Source organism: Ischnura elegans, chromosome 2 (genome assembly GCF_921293095.1).
Source record: "Ischnura elegans chromosome 2, ioIscEleg1.1, whole genome shotgun sequence".
NCBI classification, from domain to species: Eukaryota; Metazoa; Arthropoda; class Insecta; order Odonata; family Coenagrionidae; genus Ischnura; species Ischnura elegans.
Window position 1 is genome coordinate 145464171 of NC_060247.1, and position 10941 is coordinate 145475111.

At 37.2% G+C, this 10941-nt stretch overlaps 1 long non-coding RNA gene across 1 annotated transcript; it reads left to right on the plus strand.

The window, feature by feature from the left end:
• Positions 1–1114: 1114 nt before the first annotated feature.
• On the plus strand, positions 1115–4418 carry LOC124154752. Its single transcript, XR_006864005.1, has 4 exons — positions 1115–1381; positions 1467–1648; positions 3148–3272; positions 3369–4418. It is a non-coding gene; the product is annotated as an uncharacterized LOC124154752 (long non-coding RNA).
• Positions 4419–10941: the final 6523 nt, after the last annotated feature.

Sequence of the window (10941 nt, forward strand, 5' to 3'; positions counted from 1 at the left end):
AATCAGTATGAGCTATATTGCAGAATTATAATTAGTTACATGTGATAAACAGCATTAATAAGTTTTTATATATACAAAAAACACGTACATTCACAGAAGTATAGCTAAATTTATTTTTCCATGTTATTTATGGAGTTTCTGCTACGATAAAATTTAATGACTCCAATTTAGGTGTATTTCGTCCATTGGGACCACCTGCTAATGAACTTTTGTTAATACCAAAATGAATAGGGTTTAAAATCGAACTTGAAATGCAATATATCATTTGATTACTACATTTAGATTGAATAAAACCTAATCAATTCAAAATTACGTAATTTTAGTTTAACATATCAATCCCAGGTATTTATTGCGATGTTAGTATTTAATTCACCCAACAGGCTGAAGCGGTCATTTTTAGTATTATCCTCGCCATTTATGAATGAAATATTTACTTTTTGGTTGTAATTTATTACATTTTATCGTAGCTAACCTTCGCCGAAGTAATCATAACCATCGATTAGTTCTTTCTAGAACTACTATGCTTTACATACCAGTAAATTTCAACGGAAGCGCTTCATAGTTTTTGCATATAATATCTGTGATTATAAAAAGATGCCTTTATGGTTTTTTTCATTGCGTTTCTTATATGATGGCATTGAATGTTGGCATATGTTTGCCCTTAAGCAAGGAAAAGTTTCATTCGCCTTGAAATATGCTGTTGCCGGCCCTTTAAGGTAGTTTGAGCGAGATAGATCCGTAGTCACAACAGCGACTGTATCTTCTCAAAATTTACAAATATCATGAGTTGTTAAGGCTTTTGATACAATGTTATAATTTTTTGTCGGGAAAATATTTGCTTCAGTTGCTTATTTTTCTCGGTAATGAACAAAATATACGTATTTCAAACTCTATCTTGACTTATTACCAAAGGTACCAACGGTACTTTTAGTAATATAATACTAAGTTTCCTTAATATAGTATGGACTAATCCCGACTTGGAGTACGATATCCTGGCATCTGAAATGTTCAAACATAAAACTAAAAGGCTTACTTATATTAGAAAGCAATTTTAAAGCATTGTATCGCGAGAAATGACATATGTCAAAGAGACGTTCGACTTGGCAACAACGTCAAATTTCTTAGGTTGGTGCGACTATCAACTAGCGCTGAAATTCAGAGAAACAAGTGAATGGCTTGAAGCGTTACAGGAGTGCAGAGATTTCGGTGTTGAAATATACTTTAGAAAGTCGAGTATTTCTCTAACTTTTTAGTGAAATATGCCAGTTTTTCAGCCTTCTCTGCTTTAACGATGAAGCCATCCACTAGTAAAGCGGTTTGTGCGGAAGAAGGAATTTACGAAGGGACAGAAGAGTTCTTCTCGAACGTTCAGTGAATATAGGTAAGTGCTCTAGTAAATACCTCATTGCGAATTTAAGAATGGAAGTATGTTATTAGCTGAAAATAAATTTTTGTTTCATTTATAGTGTGCGTCCTGTCATGTGTTGGGAATGAGCAAATGAATCGGGTTTTGGCAACCCTAATTATTCCGTCTGTCGCCAATTCCACCTGGAAAAGGTAGGAGCGATCTGTGGGGTCAAAGGTTGAAGATGCAATCGAGTACGGAAGCTGTGGAGGTGGAGAAGCTTCTCACTTTGGCCTTAACACCGTAAGTTTCACCGCATCAGTTAAAAAAGTGAGACTATAAGTAGTAGCGTTATTGGTCCCCCGAAACCCAATGTGAATGTTAATTCATTTTTTTTAAATGTGCCTTGTGGTTGCATTACGTTCTTTCATATCTCTTGGAAATATTCAGTCGGTGTGCTTTTTATTTCCATGTACATTGCATTCCAAGAACATTACCAGTAGTAGGTCCAATATATTAACAAAGATTTAGGAAATGCAGAGGCTTTAATTTTTTTATGATTTCTTTGTTCAAGTGCAATTTTAAATTAGTTTCATTTAATTTTTTATTGTCCTTCAATGTAATTTGTTATTGGTTCCTGTGGATGAAACCATAATTGATTAAGTGACTGTTGACTGGAATTTGGTGATGTGAGCTATATAAAGTGTTTGATATTTAGTACCAGAGAATTACCACAGATTTGCTGTTTTTAACATAGAAAATCAATAATTGCTGGATTGTGTTAATGTGGATTATAAGTTGATTAATTATGGTGATCTGTTATCAGGTCATAGGATTAGAAGTCTATCTAACATATATTTTCAACTATAGTATCCATTATCTTAAGTATTTTTTCAGCAATTGAAGACAATCTAATTTCTCCTTGATTATTATTCCTTAGTCATTGTTTCTTAGAGAGGTAAAGTACTCAGCACAGCCCTTTTACTGGTGTGGTCAGTGTTGCAACTATTATTCTATGTCATAATTTTACATGCTACTTATTTATCTAAGACTCAATATTTTTCGTGGATCAAAAACTTTTTCTTGATTTATTAAAGGGATTACCTGTCTCCTCTAACAGCTATTTGCATGTGCTTGGCAGAAGAGGAGTATTAGTTATAATTCAAATCTTTCTAAAATAATTGCATATAATCATATTTTACTAGTGGAAATAATATTGCAGGAAAATGTTCCAATCCATCGACATCATCTCCCTGTTGTTCTTCATGGTTCTGTCCTGATTGTGGTTGCTTTCCTATATTTATCATAATTACAACCTACTTCACTATATCTGGTATGATGTTGGGCACAATATGGTGGAAGTCTTTAATATTAGTACAATTAAAAAGACATTGCAATATTTCCACTGAATTTTATTATGGCAACAACACTTGATAATGTTGTTTGTAGCAATGAAACGCGTTTTGTCATAATATAACTCAGTGGAAATATTGCAATTTATAATTTTAGTAATACTTCATTATACATACTGATTAATGTTCTTGTTAGGCTAATGAGTTCCAAAGTGGCAAAATGTATTTGTGTCACATTAACCAATGATAGGGTGTAAGTGTCTGACACATATACAATGTCCTCCCTAATGTTGAATCAAGAACATCATAAGTTAGGCGGTAGATAACCTCCAATGTTATCATACTATTTCTATTCCTTAGTTTTAATTCCACCCAGTCACAGAAATCTAAGTGCAGTGCATTGGCTAATTAATATGTGGCCCCTCATTCAGTATACATAATTTATTTCAGTGGCATGACTCCCAGTGAAGAGTCTCCTATGCAATGCAATGATGGAGCTGAGGTAGATATCATTGCCTCTTATGATTATGGATGGCAGAAGAAAGGCTATGGGTAATCATATGACAGTAAATCTGGTAAATTCCATCATATTTTCTGGGAAATAAATTATGTATAAATTGTTCCTCTTTATTATGTTAACAGTTAAAATGTCTTTCTTTTTACATTTACAGGGCATGGGTCTGTCATTGATTACCACTCCAAAAAATTACTTGCGTATGATGTGTGCAGCACTATCTGTGCAATGTGTAGAAGACACAGAAGGTGGCAATGTTACAAACCCTGTGGAGTGTTATTTCAAGCTTAATGATTTCCCAAATGGCTACAGCTGGCATTAATATGGAGAAGTTGGCGGAAATACTCAGTATATGTGGAACTGAGGGAATAAGATTAAGTACACATGGGAGAGAGTATCAATGGTAAGCCCCATGTTACCATCCAAAGGAGAATAGAGTTTCACAAGTCTATTGAGGCTATAAGTAAATATTTTGAGGAGTTGAGAAAACTTAAAGAGTATGACTGATAAATAAAAAGAGAAAATTAAAAAGAGTAAGACTGATAAATTATCTTATGCCTTATGTATAGCATGTTTTAAATGTACATAGTAGAAATGGTCATACTGTAAAGTCTATTAGAGATTTCTTAGCTTTAAGATTCTCCCCACGTCCTCTGGCTTGTGGTAACAGGTGTCTCCTGAGTATTTTAACTACTATCTTCAGGTTTGCTGCAAGGGGTAAAGGTTAGCGTGACATAATATTGGGCAATTTTTCCATGTTTTCTTTTGGGTGATTATCTTGTATACTGGTTAATGCGTCAATGCCTTTGAGTGAGAATGACTCTTTAGAAACTCCCTCCTGAATTGTTGGTGAGATTTTGTCGATAGGGCTGATCAATTTCTTTGCGCACCTTGATTGGCAAGAAAATTATGCTGTCCCTCCCAAGGGATTGTTGTTACAAGGGTAGCAAGGATTTTATTATTATTTGCAATGGTGAAAGTTTTTTAAAAGTACTGTTTAACTAATTGCCATCTAATTACTGAAAGACATTGTGTTCCACTCTATGTATATAAATATCTTTATACATAAAATTAACCTGAAAATGTCCACCAGCTTCTCCATATTATGTAGAAATAAGGTTAAGGCAAATCTGGTGGTCTCCATGTTCAATGCTATTGGCTCCTGAAGTTAATCACAATCAAGATCAGCTTACATAGCTAAAATTGGTAACATACGAGGTGTGTAAATAAAGTAGTGAGACTGACAACATCGCTTTCGATCTAGCAACGCTGGAGACGCGTGGCCGTGAGTAGCGTCAGGTGCACGTGTGATGCGCCTCCAGTATGAATCTGAACTCGCCACAGTCATTTGTTTGTCCGTAGCGTTGGTTTTCGTGAAACGGTTTTTTCTTGTGCGTTTTAAAAATGAGTGACCTCAAAGTTGACCAACGGTGTGCAATCAAATTTTGCTTCAGACTTGGACACAATGCAACCGAAACTTTTGAAAAACTTTGGGAGGCCTATGGAGAACGTGTTTTATCAAGGGCACAGGTTTTTCGGTGGTTTAAGGAATTTTCAGAAGGAAGAGAGTCGATTGAAGATGAACCACGAAGCGGAAGGCCTTCATGTGAAAACACCGATGAAAATGTCAACAGAGTACGGAATCTTGTGCGTTCAGATCGACGGTTGACAGTCAGAATGATCGGGGAACAGTTGAATTTGAATCACACCTCCGTTCATCACATTTTGACCAATGAATTGGAGATGAGAAAAATTTGTGCGAAAATGGTTCCGAAAAACCTTTCCCAAGACCAAAAGGATCTCAGAAAGGGAAGGAGTCTTGACTTTTTGGGTTCAATTGAAAATGATCCCCGTTTTCTTGAACGTGTCATTACTGGTGACGAGTCATGAGTGTTTGAGTACGACCCAGAAACGAAACGTCAGAGCATGGAGTGGCACACTGCGACTTCTCCAAGGCCCAAGAAAGCACGCATGAGCAAGTCGAAAATCAAATGCATGCTGATTTGTTTTTTTGATAGCCACGGAATCGTCCACAAAGAGTTTGTGCCACAAGGCCAAACGGTTAATCAGCACTTCTAGCGTGAGGTCCTTGAAAGACTTCGAAAAAGAGTCCTTCGTGTGCGACCAAACATCAAAGACAAGTGGGTGTTGCATCACGACAACGCGCCCTGTCACACTACCATCTCAATAAACGAGGTTTTGGCCAGTAAAAACATTCCTGTTGCTCCTCAGCCTCCTTATTCACCAGACTTGAGTCCTTGTGACTTTTTCCTCTTCCCGAGATTGAAAAATCACCTCAAGGGAACTCATTTCGGGACACTGCAAAACATACAAACTGCTGTAACAAACCAGCTGAAGGCCATTCCAGAATCCGAGTTCCAGCAATGCTACAATGATTGGAAGGACCGTCTCCAGCGCTGTGTGACTTCCGAAGGGAACTATTTTGAAGGTGACAATATCACATTGTAATTATATTTGAATAGAAAATTTTAAAAAAATCAGTCTCACTACTTTATTTACACACCTCGTATTCCCTTTCGTATTATATCTTTTGCTCTTACAATGACTTCGGGAACAACCTAAGTTGCTTCACAGGGACTGTAACTTGCCTCCTTACTGTAGCCTTCATTTTTTCTTCTATTCTGCTGGAGTGGGGCACATGACATATGCAGTGTTGAACGCTAACAAAGAAATGTTTCTTTTTAAGACTAGCCTCTGCCCATTTCTTCAAAATTTACTGTGAATGCCTGAAGTGTATTTTTTTAACACTGATTTGAAGGAAACAATCCCACTACTACGTTGGAAATATGAGGGAACATTATCACAAGCAAGTTAGAGTGATAAGACAGCAGAGAAATACCTCATATACAAACAAACAAAGTATATAGTAGCCAATTTAATGTCTCTTGGGAGCCCTGGCTCTCCTTTTTATGTTCTTAGCCAACAATCAGTGAAACTGAAATGTGTATTGCTGCATTTATGTAACATTGTAGAGTGCTTTTCTGTAAATATTTTGTAATTTTTGTTATGTATTAATAATAAATATGTATACCAGAAGTGTAGTAATATATCATTTTTTGTCTGATCCCTTCCTACAAACCCTAAGTTGGTAACTATATGTGCATATATTTCCAGAATAGGGCCTTGAGATGAAAAGCAGAATATTGAAATTGTATCCAGTTTGACTAAAGGTAAGGGGGTATTGCAGTAGGCATCAAGGTGAATGGCAAGCTTCATTTAGAATAGTGTTATGGAGATTTTAGTGGTTGAAGCACAATATTGTGATTTTTTAGCTTTTAGTATCTCTGTAATGATGTAAGCAGAAGTCCATTTGGTGTGAATTTCTTGTTCCTAAGGGATTGTTGTAAGGAAATGGCAAGATGCACTTCCTTTGAGACTCAATATGACTATTATTGGAAGATTAATTTATACTTCGGTTACGTTCTATCTAAAGATTAGATTCATTTGATTGCTTCGTGGTTAGTAGACAGCTCTGCATTCATGACGTGGAAATCAACAGTTACTGGAGCAAGAACTTTCCAACAGTGCAATCTTGTAATTTGTTCGACGAAAAGTTTTTCTTTTATATTTTAATTATACTACCGGTGACCTATAATTTTAATGCAACCAAAAATTCATAAATGAAGTTTACTACACTCAGTTAGTTTTTCGTCGATTTCTATGAACGGGAAATAATTCTTTTTAAATAAATTCTGTCGCCAAGGCGCATGGCTCCTATCTACGCCATGTAAATCAGCTTCTCTTTGCTCACAAATATCTCTGAATTTAGCCCGGTAAGGGGTGTATATTATGATATCACTGGAAATATCAAGACTTTTTCTTTACAATGAGATAAAAATCATAGAATTCTATGATGATTGATTTTTCGCTCAAACTACCGTAAAAGGGCCGTCAAACGGCACGCCCTCCCCAAGTGCTTTTTAATCCCTCCTTTGGTTTCAGTCATCGGTATCCTTTTCATTTCTTTTAAAAAGTACTTTCTAAATTGGCAAATGGCTGTTATTTTTTATGTCTAATGTCTAAATAAACGAAGTTTATATTTATATAATAACAAATTGCGCTAACGTATTTTATTTTCCGAAAACTACAGTTTTAGATAATAAGACCATATTTTACTTTGTTTATCAACTATAACATGTTTCCTTGAAACATATTGTAATACTGAAAACAGCAAACTTGACAATGAAAATGAATCGAAGCGTGAGTTTGACATGTATCACGGTCATATCCATTCGGATTGCGTCACTAGTTTGAGAGAGCGCTTGCACGATTATTCAATAATTTTTCTGAGCATATGCATCAAGGTAAAAGAATATCTAGAATGGCATGGTGACGTTTGCTATTTTACTCATTTAACTATGTTGTCTCTATTATCCCGATGCTCCATTTTTATGCTAGCACTGGAATATTTGGACAGTTTGTCATTTTTTGCCCCGGAACACAACGCTGTAACGTAGTTGGTTTTTCATGTGAAAAATTAAAATGATTAAATTTGTAGGCTCTCTGCCATTTTAAAATGACAGAGTGAATGAGACTCTCATTTGTGGATGAGAGCATGCGCCGCCAAAGTATTTTAAAACTTGACTTTTCTTTCCTTTGTCTCGTGTCGTTTGAAAAGAGTGTTTATGCTTGGTGTCACGTAGTCAAGCGCTGATAAAGGGTTCTAAAGGCAAAGTAAGGTCGTAGAATTACTCCAATTACTTATCTGAGGGCATAATTGCATGAATTTGATAGCGTGAGTGTGTTAACGTGAGGCCTAATTGCTGGGAAATCCACTGTGTGGCTGCACCCTTGCAATCTCGCTGATGGAATTTTAATAAGCCCATGAATTAACTCCCGTCTTCTCCTTTTTCAGGTAAGTTCCGCTGGTGATCCAGGTGAATATTTATCCCCACATCCGGCGGCCATTTCTCAGTGAGTACGAAATATTTATCCCTGTTTGCATCGCTTTCTGGGGCCATATGTCAGGGCATCACGATTTTCAATTCGAGCCATCAATTCCACTTGCCTATGGCTGGAACCGTGCAATAATCTATCCCTTGAGAGGGCGGCATTTAAGTCTAAAAGAATAAGAGGCCCTTGAAAAGAAGTTTTTTTCCAGAGCCCTTATCCGCCCCTCGCTATTATGACTCCAATTAATATTCCGAATGAGTTAATGATGGGTTTGCCTCCTTGAAATTATGCACCATTCTCACCATCCGTCTATTGCCGCTATCAGCCTCTCCACGCCACCAAGAGATGGCTCTGAATCAGGGGCCTCCTCACCCGACATCTTTTCTCCACGCTACTCCCCACAAAACTATAGTCCCTGCATGCACTACGAGATATCTTAGTAATGTACTAGCTAACTTCTCGAAATGCCGTAAGCAGTTAATATTTTAAAGTCTTTGACGAAGCTGCCATCAACAATATGAAAATCCAGAACTTTTTCGCAAATTAGGAAGTAAATAAATTGAGATTCATTCATTGAATCCTCGGCGTTCCGTTAGTCCCATTATTTTAATGATCAAATTGCATAGTATACATTTAATTTAATGTTGTTTGGGAAATAAAACTCGAGGGACAGTGGGGGATAAACAGAATAAATGTGAGATTAGGGAGGATATACCATTGCCCGAGGGGGTAGCGGGTGCTGGAAAATGTTAGTTAGTCTGCAACTGGAAGTGACATACATAAGTGGAGGGGTAGTGTTGGTTAGAGGAAGCTGATTGAGGTATCACGGAATTGATGAGAATAGGTTAATACGCCTTGATTTGGTAAAATGAAGGTAGTTTTTTCAAGGAATTGAATGAAATGGCAAAAACGCTTCTCAAAAATCAATTTTTGATTGAGAGTTCAGCTCTCTGAAAACATGACCATAGAATGGATGAACTCGTAGGTAGTCGTAGGTGCATATTCTAGCTTGCATGCATTCCGGATTGGCCCAAGTAATCCGCCCAATAGCCTGACCTGTTCAGGATTTGAGATTATTAATGCGTGAGATGCCGTGGGTGCATTGTGTGAATTCCTGATTTCGCTTTTTGGGCCATTTCCGTCGCGAATGTTACTCTGCGAAGTGATTATCTCTGGCCTCTGCACCAACGCAACTAATAAACTCCAAGCACTACTGTAACCTATAAACTCCAAGCGATCTAGTAGCTGCGGATATCCAGGTGAGTGGAGGAATCCGTTTTTGAAATCTCTTAATAGGGTAGTTTCCTTCATCTATGAAAACGAAAGGCATGCGATTCGTTATCCACCATTAATGTACTCATAATATGCAAATTATTTGGTTTCAGAAATCCCAATTTAGACGAAATGCAATGGTCAATTTTAACCTCATTTGAAATAGGCCAGATTGGCGCCCATGCTATGCCACTCCGCGTGGCGTCACAGGGACCTAGTTTCTACACGAGTAGATAGGAGTTTTACATCGTCTTAGGTTACCAATGCATGCATGAGGCACAGAGCTTAGGGAAACATGTCTTAATAATCACCTATTAAAACTGGACAAGGCCGGAAAGTTTTCTTCGTTTGATAAGGTATTAATAATCCTTATTTAAGCCAAGCGCTACCAGCTAGCAGGGTACTCCGCTACCTGCTAGGATCCTACGTCGTATCAGCGCTCAGAGCCTCGCTCCAAGGTCACCTCAGTTGCGGCAGCAGGAACCAGAACGACGTCACACGGAGTTTTTCCCGGCATTCATACTTGCCCGTCGCGTTTTCGCGCGCTTGAAAATTTTCATTTTTCATTTTATCGCGAAAAATAGATATCGTCATATATAAAAATCTAAAAGCGTGAAACACGTACTCCGGGAGTAATAATCTTTCGATTTAGGCAATAAAAAATGAAAAGGAAACCACCCAAATCTTTGAGGTTATTGAGGCGGATTTTTCGCATTCATTCGGTAGAAATTCCTCTTCATCATCTCCTCCTTTCTTTTTTTCTGTGTGAATTCTTGTTTGATCGAGTGCTGCCATTTCTCTTCAACAACTGTCACTCATAAGGGAAGGTTGCCTCAATTGCACCAGTTTTGAAGAAATTTGACTTCACTGAAAAATGAATGACGCATTTTAAGTTTTTATTGCTGCTTTACATTGTGAGGTATGTCTTCTTCTCTCGTAACTTTTCGAGAAATTAAAAAAAATAATTTCAAACCTTTGCAAAGGGTGCGATTAAGGCAAAGGTTTCCCAAATCGCACCACTGGAGGCCAAACTTAGAATATGGTGTTTCAATGACAATGAGAGACGGAGAGGCAAGTTTCTTAGGGTTATTTTTTGGCTCTTCGACGTTAAAATAGACTGTAATAATAGAAACAAAATTTGCAAGACTTTTGAGGAAGTGTTTATGCTTTGAAATAGTCCTTTCACTGCATCTTGTTCAAGAGTTCTTGCATCAAATCCATTGGCGTTTTTGCAACCTGCAAAAGTGGTGTTGACACATCTTTCTATGGTGGAAATTATCCCAACCTTTCGTTTTCCCTATTCCGCTAAAAGTTTTGGCGATCTCTTTTGAGCAGTTTGAAAGCCTGTTTCATCTATATTAAAGATACGAAAACCATATAACTCATTGTCAGTAACAATCGTTCCAAGGAGATTAAGAATTAGATATTAGGAGTTCCATTCTGCGTAACATCGCAATGTGCTCTTTGGAATGTAACGCGTTGGAAAACGGATCGGAAGGTTTGAGGCTGTAATCATGTGGCACTATAATCAACTTAAACTCACA